The following is a 19,445-nucleotide window of genomic DNA, read 5'->3' as shown; positions in this document are numbered from 1 at the left end:
ACTGGAAAAACCATAGTCTTGACTTGCTGGACCTTTGTTGGCAAAGTAATGTCTCTGCTTTTTAATATGTTATCTAGGTTGGTCATAACTTTCCTCCCAAGGAGTAAGCATCTTTTAATTTCATGGCTGCAGTCACCATCAGCAGTGATTTTAGAGCCCCCCAAAATAAAGTCTGACACTGTTTCCACTGTTTCCCCATCTATTTGCCATGAAGTGATGGGACCAGATGCCGTGATCTTAGTTTTCTGAATGTTGAGCTTTAAGCCAACTTTTTCACTCTCCTCTTTCACTTTCATCAAGAGGCTCTTTAGTTCTTCTTCGCTTTCTGCCATAAGGGTGGTGTCATCTGCATATCTGAGGTTATTAATATTTTTCCCGGCAATCTTGATTCCAGCTTGTGCTTCATCCAGCCCAGCGTTTCTCATGATGTACTCTGTATATAAGTTAAATAAGCAGGGTGACAATATACAGCCTTGATGTACTCCTTTTCCTATTTGGAACCAGTCTGTTGTTCCATGTCCAGTTCTAACTGTTGCTTCCTGACCAGCATACAGGTTTCTCAAGAGACAGGTCAGATGGTCTGGTATTCCCATCTCTTTAAGAATTTTCCACAGTTTATTGTGATCCACACAGTCAAAGGCCACAAAGTGATATCCCTACATGTCAAAAATGGAAAATGAAAACAACTAAATCTGTAATGAAGAGCAGTTTAAACAAATGAAAAGACTAGGACTACCTTGAGGGAAAATGTCAATACCAGCACTGAGATTAGAAAATTAAATCTTGGCTTTCCCCAAAATGGAAAGTGAGACTCTTCCATTAAGCCAAGCTCTTTGAAGGGGACCAGAGTGGTTTCAGATCAGTTGTCCTCCCAACTCCTTCATATTCATGCAGAAACAAATCCATGTCCCTGGTTGAGGCCTTCTGATTTGCAAAGATTAAATATAATCAAATATAATTAGAAATTTTAAAACATATCCTGAATTGAAGATAGGAGAAAACAGTAACAATACATTTAAATTCTTGAGAATTTATATATTGAAATTCACAGAGAGTATAAAGTAATTATAAATCAAATGTTTTAAGAAATTAAAGATGTAATAAAAACTGGAAAAGGACCAAAATATAAAGCCAATAAAAAAATACCAGGCATATTTGAAAAAAAAATCAGAACCTTTATAAATAAAACATAATTATTGAAATTAATAACTCATGGGATGAATTAAACAGCACAATATATGCAGGTGAAGAAGATATTAAGTCTGAAGGAAGTGCTCAGTCTGTAATGCATAGAGACAGAGCAGTAAGTATGAAAGAGAGAGTCAACCACATGGAGGATATAGTGAGAAAGTGTAACGCATCTAATTGGAGTTCCAGGAAGAAAAAATAGAAAAAGAGCAACATTTGAAGACACAAAGGGTGAGAATTTCCCAAAACCAATAAAAGGACATGAATCCACAGATGAGTCCAAGACAGAATAGATACACAAAAAGAAAGTTATACCTAGATATATTTTAGTAAAAGCAAAGAATATCAAAGACAGAGACGTTCTTAAACAGGCAGAGAAAAAAGATAGATAATTTACAAAGAACAACAAGTAGATATCTAATTTCTCAATAGCAATTATGGAAGACAGAACACAGTAGAATTATATCTTCCAAAGTTCTGAAGAGAAAATAACCATCATCCTAGATTTCTAGATTTAGCAAAACTATTTTTCAAGGACAAGGGAAACAGAAACATAGTCGGACTGACATAGACTGAATTTACCTCCAACAAACCTTCCCTAAAGGGACATTTTCAAAAATGCACTCTTGAAAGAAGGAAAATGATTCTACAAACAATTTCAGGATGCCCGCGTGCAATAGAAGTTGGACACTTATCTTACACCATGTACAAAAATTAACTAAAAATAGATCAAAGATCTAAATGTGAAAATTAAAACCATACCTTTGGAAGAAAACATAGGCGTAAATCTTCATAACGTTGGAGTTGGCAGTGGCTTCTTTGATATCACCAAGCGCACAAGAAACAGAAGAGAAAATACACTGCACTTCATCAAAATTAAAAAATTTTCTGCATCAAAGGATGTTATCAAGAAAGTGAAAAGACAACCTACAGACTTGGAACTATTATTTTCAAATTATATAAATGATGTGTCTAGTATCCAGAATTTATAAAGAACTCTTACAACAAATCAACAACAAAAAGACAAAACGATCAAAAAGTGAGCAAATGAGTTAAATAAACATTTTTCTAAAGAGCGTATATAAATGGCCAATAAGCACACAAAACATGTTTGGCCTAATAAAGGGAACTGCAAGTCGAAACCGCAAGGAGATACCACTTCATACCCAGTAGAATGACTGATTATTTTTTAAATAAAATAAACATCATAGATACAGAAAACAAACACGGTTATCAGGAGGGAAGGGTGATGGATAAATTGGGAGATTGGGATTGACATATAAATAACCATATATAAAATAGATATCTAATAAGGACATACTGTATAGCACTGGAAACTACTCAGTACTTCGTAATGATCTATATGGGAAAAGAATCTAAAAAATGGGTGGGTAATTGATTCACTTTGTTGTATGCCTGAAACTAATACAATGTTGCAAATCAACTATATTCCAATAAAAAAATTTTAAAAAACAAATATCGATGAGGATGTGGATAAGTTGGAGTCCTTGTACATTGCTCGTAGAAATTTTAAATGGTGCAGCCACTATGGAAAAAAGTTTGGTAGTTCTTTAAAAAGTTAAATGAAGAATTACCATATGACCCAACAATTCCTCTTCTAGGTATATAACCCCAAAGACTGCTGCTGCTGCTGCAAAGTCGCTTCAGTCGTGTCCAACTCTGTGCGACCCCATAGATGGCAGCCCACCAGGCTCCTCCGTCCCTGCGATTCTCCAGGCAAGAACACTGGAGTGGGTTGCCATTTCCTTCTCCAATGCATTAAAGTGAAAAGTGAAAGTGAAGTCGCTCAGACCTCATGGACTGTAGCCTACCAGGCTCCTCCGTCCATGGGATTTTCCAGGCAAGAGTACTGGAGTGGGTTGCCATTTCCTGCTCCAAAAACTGATGACAGATATTCAAACAGATACTTGGACACAAATGTTCATAGCAATATTATTCACAATAGCCAAAAGGTAAAAACAACCCAAATGTCCATCAATGGATGATGGATAAATAGACCTGCTATATTAATACAATAAAATGTTATTCACCCACAAAGAAAAGAATTAAGTACTGATGCTTACTACAACATGGATAAATCTCAAACACATTATACTAAGTGAAAAAAGTCAGACCCCAAAAATAAAATACTGTATAATTCCATTTGAAATGTCCAGAGTAGGCAGATCCATAGAGACAGCAGGTTACTGGCTGCCAGAGGCTGGGAAAAGGAAGGAACGGAGAGTAACTGCTTAATTGGCATGGATTTTCCTATTGGGGTAATCAAAACGTTCTGGAACCAGATAGTGATGATGGTTGCACATCATTGTGAATGCACTAAATGCCATTGAATAGTACACTGTAAAATGGCTAGAACTGAACTTTATGTGAGTTTTACTGAAATAAAAAAGTTCACAGATATAAAAAAACAGCAAACGTGGGTAAAACCAGACGTTGTAGATTGTATATTATGATAAATGATCATTTATATGTGTTTTTCTTAAAATGAGATAAAAAATAGTACACAGTACAAACATGAGTTGAGAAAAGGGTAATCAGAGTTAAAGTATTTTAAAATTCCTATGTGACCCCATGAGAACCATTGACTTTCAAGTGTTTTTGACTGTAATCCACAGTTAGAAATTGCTACCCAGTGCACACACATATGTATATGAGTGAAACAAAAATTTCACAAAATAATGCTGGTTGAATGTGTTATATGCTGGTATTTTCTAATCTAATTAATTTCATTTTTTAAAATGCTAATCATGTCCCGTTAAGCTGATTTCATGACCCACTAAATGGATTATAATCCACCATTTGAAAAAAATTAGTGTCAAGAGCATGTTGTGACATCCAGTGGAGGTTTCCCTGGTGGCTCAGCTGCGGAATCCACCTGCCAGTGCAGGAGACGCGGGTTCCATCCCTGGATCAGGAGGATCCCTTGGAGGAGGTAATGGCAACCCACTCCAGTATTCTTGCGTGGAAAATCCCATGGACAGAGGAGCATGGAGTGTTACTGTTCATAGGGTCGCAGAAGAGTCGGACATGACTTAGCATCTAAACAACAACAAAGAAGAGAAAATAAGAGAATAAAGGGTCTTGAGCAGTTCAATGTTAACGACGATGCTGTATCCACAAGCAGCAGATGATGAACTGCCAGTGTTTTTCAAAATCTTTTGATGATATCACCCTGTTCTAGGTTTGGAATCTCCTTAGAGCAAAATGTTTCTACTAGTACATTGAAAACCTTTTGAAAAATTCTGCATTTGTATAGTATTCAATGAATACTATACAAGATAATGTTCTCTTGAGTTATTCAGTATGGATTTCTACAGCTAATGGAAAGCATTTCATATCCATGAACATTGCAGAACAGTCTACCTCAATTTGAGGAAATCAGAAGATCTGAGTGGTGGTCTTATCCCTTGTTACCTTAGACAAATCATTTCATTTTTCCTGGTTTCAGTTCCCTTATTTGTAAAATTGAAGGGAAATTTATGTTTTTCCTAAAAAAGAAATCTGTATTCACTCTAACAAGTCTATGGAGACCCTTGATTTCATGCAGTTACACAGAAACATGTACAAACGCGTTGCATCTAGATGAAGGAAATTTAATGTAGACTCTCAAGAAACACCCAAAAGCATTAGCATTAATCTATTTTAAAATAGAAAATGATATATGGAGCTTATTTTTATATATTTTCAGATATAATTGTTAATTTATAAGACATTCATACTTTTTTCTTAATTAGTTGTTGATTGGGTGTGGTGTGTTTTAGTTACTGCCACTTTGGGAGTTTTACTAAGTTAAGAAAAGGGATTATACTGGTCTGGGTATGTACCAGTAAACATACCCATATTCCATGGCAACTAAATGGCTCCTGTTTTTCCAACTACTGCAAGGTACCTCAGGGAACAATATTTGGTAAGCTTTGTTTACACATGAGATACACGTGGCTGTTTTTCCCACCACAATTATTTGTTTGTTAGCTAGTCATTGTAACCTTCCATTGTCTGAGATGAGGTGTGACTAAGAGATTTGGAATCTGCAGTCTACCACTGTCTGGGAAGATTCCTATGAAATGAAACAGTGGAAAAGACACTCCCCATACCAGCTGTACTAAACTATTTTTAGTTCACCGAAAGCTTTTTGATAATTTTTGCTTATTGTCTTTTTTAAAAAGTCATTTTTTGTGTGTGGAAAATTTCAAACATAGATAAATAGCGTAGTATAATGAACCCTGCTAATTCATCAGTCAACTTCAATTATTAATATTCTACCACTCGTTTCATCTATACCATCCACTTCCAACTCCTCCATTTGATTATCATTATTTCCACAGTTTTTAAGATGAGATTTACATACTGAACAATTTTAACAACTAGACATAACTGTGTACCAACACCCTTACCAGATCTCCTGAATTTCCTGAAAAAAAAGAGTACTCCTCCCTTCCCAGATGGTCCCCCTACTTCCACAAAGCAACCACTGACTTTGTTTGACCTTGGTTTTGCTTTTTCTGTTTAAGTGGAAACATACAATCTTCTACATTTTTTTTGTGCCTAGATTTTTCTCTCAGCATTATATTTATGAGATTCAGTAATGCTGTTGCATGTATTGGTACAATAATTCATCCTTTTTACTGCCAAGTGGTAATACACCACAGCTTGTTTAGCCATCCTCTTGTTGATGGATTTTTGGGTTGTTTTCAATTTGGGGCTATTGTGAATAAAGCTGTTATAAAATTTTTATACAAGCTCTTTTGTAAATAAGTATTTTCACTTATCTTGGATAATTACCTGCAACTGCAGTTGCTGGATCACTGGGGTCAGTTCAATTCAGTTAAGTCACTCAGTTGTGTCTGATTCTTTGTGACCTCATGGACTGCAGCATGCCAGGTTCCCTGTCCATCACCAACTCCTGGAGCTTGCTTAAATTCACATCCATCGAGTTGGTGATGCCATCCAACCATCTCATCCTCTGTCACCCCCTTCTCCTCCTGCCTTCAATCTTTCCCAGCATCAGGGTCTTTTAGCCAAAGTATTGGAGCTTCAACTTCAGCATCAGTCCCTCCAATGAATATTCAGGACTGATTTCCTTTAGGGTGAACTGGTTCGATCTCCTTGCAGTCCAAGGGATTCTCAAGAGTCTTCTCCAACACACAGTTCAAACTCTTCAATTCTTTGGCACTCAGCTTTCTTTATGGTCCAACTCTCACACTCATACATGACTACTGGAAAAACCATAGCTTTGCCTAGATGGACCTTTGTCGGAAAAGTAACGTCTCTGCTTTTGAATATGCTGTCTAGGTTTGTCATAGCTTTTCTTCCAAGGAGCAAGCATTTTTTAATTTCATGGCTGCTGTCACCATCTGCAGCGATTTTGGAACCCAAGAAAAAAAAGTCTGTCACTGTTTCCGTTGTCTCCCCATCTATTTGCCATGAAGTGAAGGGACCAGATGCCATGATCTTCGTTTTCTGAATGTTGAGTTTTAAGCCAGGGTTTTCACTCTCCTCTTTCACTTTCATCAAGAGGCTCTTTAGTTCCTCTTCACTTTCTGCTGTAAGGGTAGTGTCATCTACATACCTGAGGTTACTGATATTTCTCCTGCAATCTTGATTCCAGTTAGTGCTTCATCCAGCTCAGAATTCCGCATGACTTATACATTTGCAGGTAAGTTAAATAAGCAGGGTGACAATATACAGCCTTGATGTACTCCTTTCCCGATTTGGAACCAGTCCGTTGTTCCATGTGCAATTCTAACTGTTGCTTCTTGACCTGCATACAGATTTCTCAGGAGGCAGGTCAGGTGCTCTGGTATTCCCATCTCTTTAAGAATTTTCCACAGTTTGTTGTGATCCAGTCAAAGGCTTTGGGCATAGTCAGTAAAGCAGATGTTTTTCTGGAACTCTCTTGCTTTTCCTATGATCAAACAGATGTTGGCAATTTGATTTCTGGGTCCTCTGCCTTTTCTAAATCCAGCTTGAACATCTGGAAATTCTTGGTTCACATACTGTTCAAGCCTCGCTTGGAGAATTTTGAGCATTACTTTGCTAGTGTGTGAGATGAGTGCAATTGTGTGGTAGTTTGAATATTCTTTGTCATTGCCTTTCTTTTTTATTTTATTTTACTTTTTTAAATAAATTTGTTTATTTTAGTTGGGGGCTTATTACTTTACAATATTGTAGTGGTTTTTGCCATACATTGACATGAGTCAGCCATGGGTTTACATGTGTTCCTCATCCTCAACCCCCCTCCCACCTCCCTCCCCATCCCATCCCTCTGGGTCATCCCATTGCCCCAGCCCTGAGCATTTGTCTCATGCATCGAACCTGGAATGGTGTTCTGTTTCACATATGATAATATACATGTTTCAGTGCTATTCTCTCAGAACGTCCCACCCTCACCTTCTCCCTCAAATTCCATAAGACTGTCTATGCATCTATGTCTCTTATTCTGTCTCGCATATAGGGTTATCGTTACCATCTTTCAAATTCCATATATATGCATTAGTATACTGTATTGGTGTTTTTCTTTCTGGCTTACTTCACTCTGTATAATGGGCTCCAGTTTCGTCCATCTCAATAGAACTGATTCAAATGTATTCTTTTTAATGGCTGAGTAATATTCCATTGTGTATATGTACCACAGCTTCCTTAACCACTCGTCTGCTGATGGACATCTAGGTTGCTTCCATGTCCTGGCTATTGTAAACAGTGCTGCGATGAACATTGGGGTACACGTGTCTCTCTCAATTCTGGTTTCCTCAGTGTGTATGCCCAGCAGTGGGATTGCTGGGTCATATGGCAGTTCTATTCCCAGTTTAAACGTAAGACCAGAAACTATAAAACTCCTAGAGGAAAACATAGGCAAAACACTCTCCGACATAAATCACAGCAGGATCCTCCATGACCCACCTCCCAGAATATTGGAAATAAAAGCAAAAATGAACAAATGGGACCTAATTAAAATTAAAAGCTTTTGCACAACAAAGGAAACTATAAGCAAGGTGAAGAGACAGCCTTCAGAATGGGAGAAAATAATAGCAAACAAAGCAACAGACAAACAATTAATCTCAAAAATATACAAGCAACTCCTTCAGCTGAATTCCAGAAAAATAAACGACCCAATCAAAAAATGGGCCAAAGAACTAAACAGACATTTCTCCAAAGAAGACATACAGATGGCTAACAAACACATGAAAAGATGCTCAACATCACTCATTATTAGAGAAATGCAAATCAAAACCACAATGAGGTACCATTTCACACCAGTCAGAATGGCTGCTATCCAAAAGTCTACAAGCAATAAATGCTGGAGAGGGTGTGGAGAAAAGGGAACCCTCTTACACTGTTGGTGGGAATGCAAACTAGAACAGCCACTATGGAGATTCCTTAAAAAACTGGGAATAGAACTGTCATTGCCTTTCTTAAGGATTGGACTGAAAACTAACCTTTTCAAGTCCTGTGTCCACTGCTGAATTTTCCAAATTTGGTAGCATATTGAGTGCAACACTTTTACAGCATCATCTTTTAGGATTTGAAATAGCTCAGTTGGAACAAAGCTCACCTCCACTAGCTTTGTTTGTAGTGATGCTTCCTAAGGTCCACTTGACTTCAGATTCCAGGATGTCTGGCTCTAGGTGAGTGATCACACCATCATTGTTATCTTGGTCATTATGATCTTTTTTGATCATAAGCCATTAAGATTGTAAGCCTCTTATCCTTATTCATCAGAAGGCAGACAGAATGAAAACAACAATCACAGAAAACTAACCAAACTGATCACATGGACCACAGCCTTGAACTCAATGAAACTATGAGCCATGCTGTGCAGGGCCACCCAAGATGGATGGGTCACAGTGGAGAGTTCTGGCAAAACGTGGTTCACTGGAGAAGGGAATGAACAACACTTCAGTATTCTTGCCTTGAGAACCCCATGAACAGTATGAAAAGGCAGAAAGATATGACATTGAAAGATGAACTCCCAGGTCAGTAGCTGCCCAATATGCTACTGGAAAAGAGTGAAGAGATAACTCCAGAAACAAGAAACAGAGCCAAAGCCAAAACAACCCCCAGTTGTGGACATGACTGGTGATGGAAATAAAGTCTGATGCTGTAAAGAACAATACTGCATAGGAACCTGGAATGTGAGGTCCATAAATCAAGGTAAATTGGAAGTGGTCAAACAGGAGATGGCAGGAGTGACCATCGACATTTTAGAAATCAGTGAACTAAATGGACTGGATCACTGGGTTAGCATATGTTTATAAGAAACTACCCTACTCTTTGCTAAGGTGGTTATACCATTTTACTCTCCCACTAGGAATATATGTGACTTCTAATTGTTCCTCATTCTCATCAGTACTTGGTATTGTCTGTCTTAAATTTTAGCTGTTCTAGAGAGTGTAGAGTGCTGTGCTGTGCTTAGTTGCTCAGTTGTGTCCGACTCTTTGCAACCCAGTGGACTGTAGCCCACCAGGCTCCTCTGTCCATGGGTATTCTCCAGGCAAGAATATTGGAGTAGTTTGCCATGCCCTCCTCCAGGGGATCTTCCCAACCCAAGGACTGAACAGGGTCTCCTGCATTGCAAGTGGATTCTTTACCAGCTGAGCTACCAGGGAAGTCCTAGTGTAGAGTAGCCTGCCAATTTAATATTTGTTTGCATTTCCTTAATGACTAAACGTGTGGAGCACAATGTCAAAGGCTTACTACTTTGGCCTAATGTATTTTTCACATGCAGTTCTCTTGCCCACAACACTTACTACCATCCTTGTCTAGTTAACTATTTATTCCTTATCTTGTGAAACTGAAAGTGTTAGTCGCTCAGTCGTGTCTGACTCTTTGCAACCCCATGGACCATAGTCTACCAGGTTCCTCCATCCATGGGATTCTCCAGGCAAGAATACTGGAGTGGGTTGCCATTCCTTCTTCAGGGGATCTTCCCAACCCAGGGATTGAACCCAGCTCTCCCACATTGCAGGCAGGCTCTTTACCATCTGAGCCACCAGGGAAGCTCTCCTTATCTTGTACTTCCCATAATAAAAGGAATCTTTCCTCCGGGGAAGTTAGGAAAAAAGAAAATCAGCTTCATGAGAACTGGTTTTCTAAAATTAGTGTCAGCCATTGTCTTTCTGGAGTGCCCTGCAATGTTAGGCCTGGGGAGGCTCTCCTTTCCTGCACCTCCGTCTTTTTCCAACTCAAGAACTACAAACAGCCCAAGTCTTAGTTACACATTCAGTTTGATTTTAAGAGGTACAAAAAGCTCATATGGCTGGGACTTAAGTGGAGACTGGGGCATATCATAAACTCTAAAAGGAAAGTACTATGTGCAAGTTTATTGAAAAATGTTAAGGACCTCAGCTTCAATCTTTCCCTTTGAAGGGATAATCCTGTGGCTGTCAAGCCCATACAGTTAATAGGATGGTTCAAATTTACAGCATGGGACAGAAATATTACTTTCTTGGAATACAAGCATGAAGTTCCCGTTGATGAGAAAGGCACTGTATTCTCTTGCTGGCTGTGCTCTGTAAAACTCCTCCCCTGAACTGTTTCCAGGGTCTTCTAAGAAGATAGGCAGAAATTTTCTCAAGCCTCCCTTAGCCTGACCTTCAGTGACTGCCTGGGGGTTGAGGAGAAGAATGCAAAGATCTGTCTGGGAAGAAAATAGGGCTGCTACCACAGTGGTTACAGTTTATACTTTCCGTATCTTGCCACCCTTGGTTGTTGGTATTTTGGTTTCCTCCCATTAAGAGGAAGCTTCAGTAGTGTCTGTATAGTCAGCTATGCCTCTGAAGTAGATATTTGTGGCACCACTCGTAACCCCTTGGCACTCAACATTCCTATACACACTGATAGCTTTCTGTTGTCCATACCTGCCTTCCTTCACCCAAGAGCTTTCTTTCACCACAGAAGCATGCTGGGTGCCACGCTGACTGGAAGTGCCGGGTAGTTAACATCTCTGGGAACAGCCCCCAAGCTCATGACAGATGGGAGTCAGTAGCCAAATCCTCCATCGTTCTCATCCTCTGGGTGGGACAATTCTCAGGCATGCTCTCCTCCTCCCAGGGCTGCACAGTAGAAACGAGCCCAGGGTCCCCACCACAGTCACATACTCATGAACGCGTCCTCCTTCGCTGGCTGCCTTCCCTTCTCTGGCTCCTTGGGCCCTCCTCCTCTACTAATGCTTCTTAAGGTCACCTTCCAAATAAACTAGCCTCAATCCTAGTCTCAGGGTCTATTCTGGAGAAACCTATTCTAGGTTAGTTTAATATCAAGCAAACTAATAAAATTATATTAGAATAAACATACCGTTAATAAATCTTCTAACACTTGAAATGCTTCACTTCACATCCAGCAAAAGACCTAGAATTCTAAAGACCTAGAATTCACTTCTTTTGAGTTTACCTAGTGAAAGGTTGCTGTTGCTAGCCGTGCGTCACGCCGGGATTCGTGACCTCAGGAGGAGAGGATTTCCACCCGGGGTTAGAGACGAGGCTTGACTATTTGGAGCTTTTTGTGTAGCAAAGTTTTATTAAAGTGTAATAGGGATGGGGAAATCTTCTGACATAGACATCAGAAGGGGACAGAAAGAGTGCCCCCTTGCTAGTTTTTAGCAAGGTGTTTTATGTCTGTTAGAAAGCTATTAAGCAGATAAGAGAGACAACCTCAAGGCTGAGGGACTTTCACCAGGCCCCTCTCCCACAATATGCAATTTTGAGATAGGATGGCATGAGGTGTGTCATTCCCCAGCCGTAAAACAATTGACAGGAATACTGGTTTGTTGAGCCATTAGCAGCCCAAGGTTTGAGGAATGAAAAAAGTCTTAAGCAGAACCTTTTTGAAGAAAGGCAAATTCCAAAGCAAATACGTAGTTTCATTAACATAGCTTAAGAAAAACATTTCCATAAAAAAAACACATTGGTTAGCTGAAGGCAGAACCAGGTGTCATCACATGTAAACCCATGTCTGATTCTTGTCAATGTATGGCAAAAACTATTACAATATTGTAAAGTAATTAGCCCCCAAGTAAAATAAATAAATTTATAAATAAAAAAAATAAAAAAATAAAAAAAAAATTAAAAAAAAAAAAAAAAAAAAAGAATAAAACATAAAAATGAAAAAAAAAAAAAAAAAAAAAAAAAAAAAAAAAAAGAAGCCTCTTTTAATTTTGGCTTCCCTGGTGGCTCAGATGGTAAAGCATCTGCCTGCGATGCAGGAGACCTGTGTTCGGTTCCTGAGTTGGGAAGGTCCCCTGGAGAAGGAAATGGCAACCCACTCTAGTATTCTTGCCTGGAAAATTCCACGGGCAGAGGAGCCTGGTAGGCTACAGTCCATAGGGTCGCAAAGAGTCGGACACGACTGAGCCACTTCATTTCAGAGAAGGAAAAAAAAAAACGTCTGCCACTTGCAGTTTATTTCCTCCTGCCACTTGGGGACCTCTGGCCTTCCTACCTGTTACCCTCTCACTGGTGCTATCCCAAAGTATTCCCTGATGACTCAGATGGTAAAGGATCTGCCTGCAATGCAGGAGACCTGGGTTCAATCCCTAGGTCAGGAAGATCCCCTGGAGAAGAGAATGGCTACCCACTCCAGTATTATTTGGAGAATCCCAGGGACAGAGGAGCCTGGCAGGCTACAGTCCTTGGGGTTGCAAAGAGTCCGACACGGCTGAGCAACTAATGTTGTTAGAGAATTCTTCTCAGGTAAAGACTGAGTTTAAGGAATAATCCCCAAAACCAAGGAACTCTGTCCCACATATTTGAGTTCAGATAGTCAGCTACTTGCTTTCTCAAAGCAAGTTGATATCATATATATTATTCCCAGTATATTAAGATACTTCTGTGTATAATAAAAAAAAATCCTTAATGTATTGATGTTTTGGTTTTACTCACCTTTGCCCATCTTTGGAAACAAAAATGGAAAGCAAGGATAATTTTGCTGAAGAAAGAAAGATGGCTGATGCTGGTGTGTGTATAGGCATGCATGTACGTGTGGACCCAGGAGTCCTCTGCATTCTTTGCCCTCCACACTCTCCTCCTTCAAAAACATGAACGCAACAACAACTAAAATATTCTGGCAAGTTCAGGTTTATGGATGTGGCATGGGTTTATGGATGTGGCATGGGTTGAAAACTTTGGTAAATAATTCCCCTTAATATTTTTAAAAGTCAAAATCAGAAGAGTATCACAAAATTGAAACGTCAGGGTCCCATGGCTCAAGATGCTAGAAATCTTCTGGCAACAAGATAAATTTTACTTCTCTAGCCATTAAAATGTTTCTTCTTAAATCCTAATCCCAAATCCAGAGATTCAGACCTGAAGCTTGGCTCCATAACCCCCATTCAAATAAGTGTCTTCCAAGTAATTCAATATTAATTTCACTGTTCTTTTTTCCAAAAACGCTGTAATTCCCACTTGATAAGGACTGAATCTTGTTCTAATTTCATGTTTAACTGAATTAAATATACTCTATGGTTTATATAAAGAACCTAGTGCTGGAGGTTTGTCTCACGATCATTTTAGAGAAATCCTTGATTCAACATCGTGCAATGCAAAGACACATTTTGATCCAGTCTTAGACTTTTCCCAGGTCTTTGGAAAAGACCCTAATGCTAGGAAAGATTGAGGGCAAGAAAAGGGGACTGCAGAGGATGAGGGGGTTGGACAGCATCACTGACTCAATGGACATATAAAGTGAAATTTGCTCACTCATGTCCGACTCTTTGTGACTCCAAGGGCTATACGGTCCATGGAATTCTCCAGGCCAGAATACTGGAGTGGGTAGCCTATCCCTTCTCGAGCAGATCTTCCTGACCCAGGAATCGAACCGGGGTCTCCTCCATTGCAGGGGGATTCTTTACCAGCTGAGCTATCAGGGAAGCCCGAGTTTGAGCAAATTCCAGGAGATTGTGAAGGACAGGAAAGCCTGGCATGCTGCAGTCCATAGGGTCTCAAAGAGTGAGACACGACTTATCAGTGGAACAACAGACTTTCTAATCCTCTATCTCTTTGCTCATCAATTCTCAATGAAAGACTTTGTACACTTCCTGTAACCAATATCCTTGTAAATGTAATACCTTTTTCACCCTCCCTCCCCACCCATGGGAGGAAACTGGGACAAGTGTTAATAAACACCTATTCTGGTTATTCTTTGATTCTCCCCAGATCCATTCTCTATTCTCCTCTGATATGTTTTTTGTTCTAGGAGTCTGGCCTCTGTGAACTATGTCACCCTGACCAGTGGGAGACACCAGCAGGAGACCAGACTGTAGGAAGAGAGAGATGCCAGGATGTTTATTCCCTCCCACTCACTCTCTGCTCCACTGTGGTTCTATCAATGGCCTCATCACCCAAACTACAGTTATGGTTAGGCAATCCCTCTTGACTCCAGCTGTCAACCGGGCTCTGGTGATAGGGTTGTCTCCCTTTGTTGTTCAGGCTGGAGATTGCAACAGCCCTCTCTGTCTCATTTCTGGGGGGTGTCAATATCCTTCACTGGCTCCTGGCTCAATAAATGGTTCCTTTATAGAAAAGCCTCTGCAGAACAAAGTTGAGTATGCTATCTGTCTGTTGCTCTCACGTTCGTGCTCAGTCGCTAAGTTGTGTCCAGTTCTTTGCGACCCCATGGACTGTAGCCTGATGGGCTCCTCTGTCCATAGGATATTCCAGGCAAGAATGCTGGAGTGGGTTGCCATTTCCTCCTCCAGGGATCTTTCCAACACAGGAAACGAACCTGTGTCTCTTGCATCTACTGCATTGGTAGGCAGATTCTTTACCACTGAACCACCTGGAAAACCCCCTATTTGTTGCTTAGCCCTTGGCTAATACAGCCTCCTACCTTCTGTTTTCAGCAGTCTATGGTGCAGTGACAGGTCTAGGGATCACAGTCATCTCTCTGAACCTGGAATCAAGTAAGTACCTATGCAGATAAAGACATCACATTTCCCTCTGAGCACTCCCAATACTCAGAGGGAAACTTGATGTCAAAACTAAATTAAAAAAGAATAAAAACACAGAAGTGTTTGTCAGAAGCACACTGTGCCATTTGATCTAGAAGCTCATTAAAAAAATGTTTGCATCTTCTAGGGTCAAGAATGGTATTTTCTGGGAACTCAAACAGAACCGGGCAAAATCTGGTCATTTGTGGAACTATTGGTATATATATATCGGTTAGCTATGGTCCCCCCTATTCTGTGTAACAAACCACCCCAAAACTCAGTATCTTAAGATGATAATCATTTAATCTTACAAAACTGCAGGTCAGCTGGGCAGTGGCTCTTCATCTTCCTTAGATGAGTCACTAGTTAAGACACGTTCCTCTCTCGGCGATGACAGAGGTGCAAGAGGCAAGTCCAACCACTCAAGCAAGTGTGAAACCCCTGTTTGTGTCACATCTGCCAAAGCAAGTCGCATGGCCAAGGCCAAGGTCAAGGAGTGAAAGAGAGAGTGCATAAATATTTTTGAAGATCTACCACAGCAGGTAAACTACAGAAAACTCACTCAAAGGCAGGCTACAATTTGTTCAATAAAATGGAGGAGAATTTGGGTTTGTTTACCTCTTATGCATCAAAAGTGAACTAGAGTGACTTTTTAAAATAGCAGGCTAAATTTCTTGGCATCTTGAAAGTTTCTTTTTTCTTTTTTAAATTATTTATTTTTGGCTGGGCTGAGTCTTCGTTGCTGCTCTAGTTGCCGTGAGCAGGGGTTACTCCTCATTGTGGTGTAAGAGCTTCTCATTGGGCTGGCTTCTCTTGTTATGGAGCACTGGCTCTAGGTGCTCAGGCTTCAATAGCTGCAGCACTCGGGCTCAGTAGTTGCGGTTTGTGGGCTTTCGTTGCATGGGGAATCTTCCCAGACTAGGGATTGAACCTGTGTGTCCTGCATTAGTAGGCAGATTCTTAACGACTATACCACCAGGGAAGTTGTAGAAAGTTTCTTAATGCAGAGATGATATTGCCTTAGAAACAGAGGCATTTGGAGTTTCCAGGTATTAATGTTATGGAGATTCAATATTATGTTATTGTTATGGAGATTCCATGATCTGTTCATGACTAAACTGGGATTACCAGACTTGACACCTGAATCTAGCCTTGTCTATTTTTTTTTTTTTTCGCTTGCAAGTTTCAAATACCAAAAGAATTACTCTCAATCTGAATCCTGGAATGAGAATCAGCACATCCTACTGAATATGCTTGCTAGTAATTCCACAATCTGGATATCCAAAAAAAGGTCAAAGGGTCTAAAATGAATACTTCCTTATCGCACAGGCTCTTCTTAATTAGTGACTGATTTGTACTTCGAGATTTATTCAACTTGGAAGGGATTAAAGTTGAAGATTCTAATAGCTCTCACCAGTTTAATATCTACTAATCTTTTTAGCCCAAGGAGGTGGTGGGGGGAGTGCATCCCTTGCATAGGATTGAAATGGAGCAAAAAGTCCTTAATTATCTTGGTCATCTTCGGGAAGGAAAGCATTGTTTAAAATGATGAACCCAGCAAAGAAAAAACAGCTAGAAAATCAGCAAGAAATCTTCATTATTCTCCTAGCACAGTGTGTCAACCCAATCAGTGTTTATAAATGATGAGTTAATTTCAAAAGAAACACTGTCTTGTTATTCCAGCTCTCAAGGGTCAGTATAGAAATTGACAGTAGAGAGATATTAATATAGCTTGCAGTCATGACAAACCATGCAGATGAGATGATACTGGGACTGCATTTGAAGAATAAATCAGATTGAATAGATAAAGGAAAAGGAAAACGCACTAGGAAACAGAGTGTGAGTAAAGTTTGGAGTGAGGAATGAACAGGATATGTGGAGTAGTCCGTAGGGGATAGTGAGAAGACCATCTTGATCAAGACGGGGAAGTTGTCATGAATTAGGTGAGACAGAGATTGTACTACCAGGTTATGAGGGTCTTAATAGGCAAAGGCATTTCAGTGTTATGTGGTGGATGTTTGAAACTGTTGGATTTCTTGGTGGTGAAATTATTTTAGTGCAAACATCTCTGGTGTTTTCCTTGTGACTCTAGGACAGCTTTTGACTTGATAGTAATGACTGTGGTCGATGAAAGAGGAGATGATTCATGTGTATTTTGACTTCTTCACAAATTTGTTTTGAGCCTGAATCATAGGAAGAGTCTGAAGCCTTTTCCCATGATTTTTGTTGGCAGCAGCTGAATGTTCCCATGGGAACACACATACTTACCTGTCCAAACCTTCCTCTTTTATTTATGCCCTCAGCTTTGTTCAATTGGATGTTTTCATCTCTTCTATCGAGCATATTCACATAAAAGCTTAGAGCACAGCCTATTTTTCTTTCACAATTGAGGATTCACATCTTCAAATACATAAAACTACAAACCAAATATGATGGAAGGAGGCATTTGGATAGACCGTGGAGTGATAATGTCACTTTGAACACCATCTTCGGTAAACATTTTAGCTTTCTGCAATAATCAGATGAAGGAAAGATGGCTCAGTGAGCTTTTTTGGTAGCTAATTTTGGAAAGCCTTTGCTAAATTCTAATCCAAAATAGAAATAGTCTCCCTTGCTCATGAACAAAGCTTGCAATGCCAGGGGTAACATTGCCCTTTTCATCTCCTGGAGAGAAGTTCTCCTCTGATCATAACAGCAAATCAGCAAACACTTACTGAACTTTTTACTCATAGAGGACACATTAATTTCTGTATCACTTTGTTCCTTTGCCAAATTCCAATGGCTTGAAATCCAAAATAGATGAGGTTAAATAAGAGCAGTTGTATATTTTTGAGAAACTCTGAGTTTAGGTACTATAGATTTTCTAAGCTATTGCTCTCCTTAGTTTATATATATATATATAAAAATCTACTGAGCTAGCTTCCAGACTAAGTGCTGATGATTCAGACATGAATAACACTTCCTCTGGAGTGTTTCAGGTAAGACAAATGCATAACAAATAAGCCATAATAAAATTTAATAAGTCCTTTAACTGAAGTGCATGAGTTCTGTGGTAACAGTGAAGAAAACCATTCTGTAGTTCCAGGGTGGTTGTCACAGAGCAGAAACCATTTGGGCAAGCCTCAAAGGGTGAGCAGGGGCTCCCTAAGTGGAGTAAGAGCACTTAAGGTGAGAACAAAATGAGTAAAAACACCAGAATGTCAAAGTGCAGCGCTGGCTGTTATTTCTTTTCATTCCGGAAGACACAGGTCAGAAATTCAGGGAGAGACAAGTGTCTGGGAATTTGCCCTCCTCAAGGATGCTCCTCAGCTCAGACATGCTGCAGGCAGAAATTTCAGGACTGCAGAATCAGGCTGATTAAATCATAGGGCAGGACTTCCCAGGGAGCAAAATATTTGCAAACACTTTCATGGAGATGGGACAATGGACTCAAAATAACTGCAGGTTTCCCAGGCTATCAGGAAACACAATTTCTGGAGGAGGAGCCATATTCTTCTAGAAAGAATCTAAAGGAAATGCCCCAAGGTTTTAGGAACTTTGAGTGGTCCCTGCTGCTGCTGCTGCTGCTAAGTCGCTTCAGTTGTGTCCGACTCTGTGTGACCCTATAGACAGCAGCCCGCCATGCTCCCCCGTCCCTGGGATTCTCCAGGCAAGAACACTGGAGTGGGTTGCCATTTCCTTCTCCAATGCGTGAAAGTGAAAAGTGAAGGTCAAGTCACTCAATCGTGTCCGACTCTTAGCAGCCCCATGGACTGCAGCCTACCAGGCTTCTCTGTCCATGGGATTTTCCAGGCAAGAGTACTGGAGTGGGGTGCCATTGCCTTCTCCATTGAGTGGTCCCAGCCTTCTTCTATAGTCCCATGTGGTTTTCCTGACCACGCACTCTTCCTTTTATTAAACTGCGAGTTCACTCCCTGTATTGGTTTCCTAGGGCTACCATAACAGGTTGCCACAAATGTGGCTTAATACAAGAGAAATTGATTCTCTGGTAGTTAAGGAGACCTGAAGTCTGAGACAAGGGTGTGAGCAGGAGTGATTCCTTATGAAAACTCTGAGGGAGAATCTGTTCTGTGCTGCTCCCCTAGTTTCTGGTAATTACCAGAAATCCCAGCACTCCAGCCTCTGCCTCCACCTTCAAAATTCCTTCTTCCCTATGTCTCTGTGTGTCTCAAAGCTCCTTCTCCCCTCTCTTTATCTGGATACCAGTCATTAGCTTTGGGGCCCATCCTAAATCCAGGATGTTCTCATCCCAAGATTCTCAATTACCTCTGCAGAGATCCTATTTTCAAGTAAGGCTGCATTCACAGTTTCCAGG

At 40.1% G+C, this 19,445-nt stretch overlaps 1 long non-coding RNA gene across 1 annotated transcript in view; it reads left to right on the top strand.

Annotated features, from left to right (window-relative positions):
• The window catches only part of LOC145523166 (uncharacterized), a 69,287-nt gene that overhangs the window by 23,531 nt on the left and 26,311 nt on the right, over positions 1-19,445 (top strand). The window contains exons 2-3 of the long non-coding RNA XR_014066398.1: positions 15,044-15,103; positions 15,452-15,672. This is a non-coding gene — a long non-coding RNA (uncharacterized LOC145523166). The remainder of the gene's footprint in view (positions 1-15,043; positions 15,104-15,451; positions 15,673-19,445) is intronic.

The sequence above is a fragment of the Giraffa tippelskirchi genome, chromosome 10 (genome assembly GCF_054371585.1).
Source record: "Giraffa tippelskirchi isolate mGirTip1 chromosome 10, T2T-mGirTip1v1.2.pri, whole genome shotgun sequence".
NCBI lineage: Eukaryota > Metazoa > Chordata > Mammalia > Artiodactyla > Giraffidae > Giraffa > Giraffa tippelskirchi.
The sequence above is the reverse complement of the archived record's forward strand: the minus strand, read 5'-3'. Positions and strand labels throughout refer to the sequence as shown.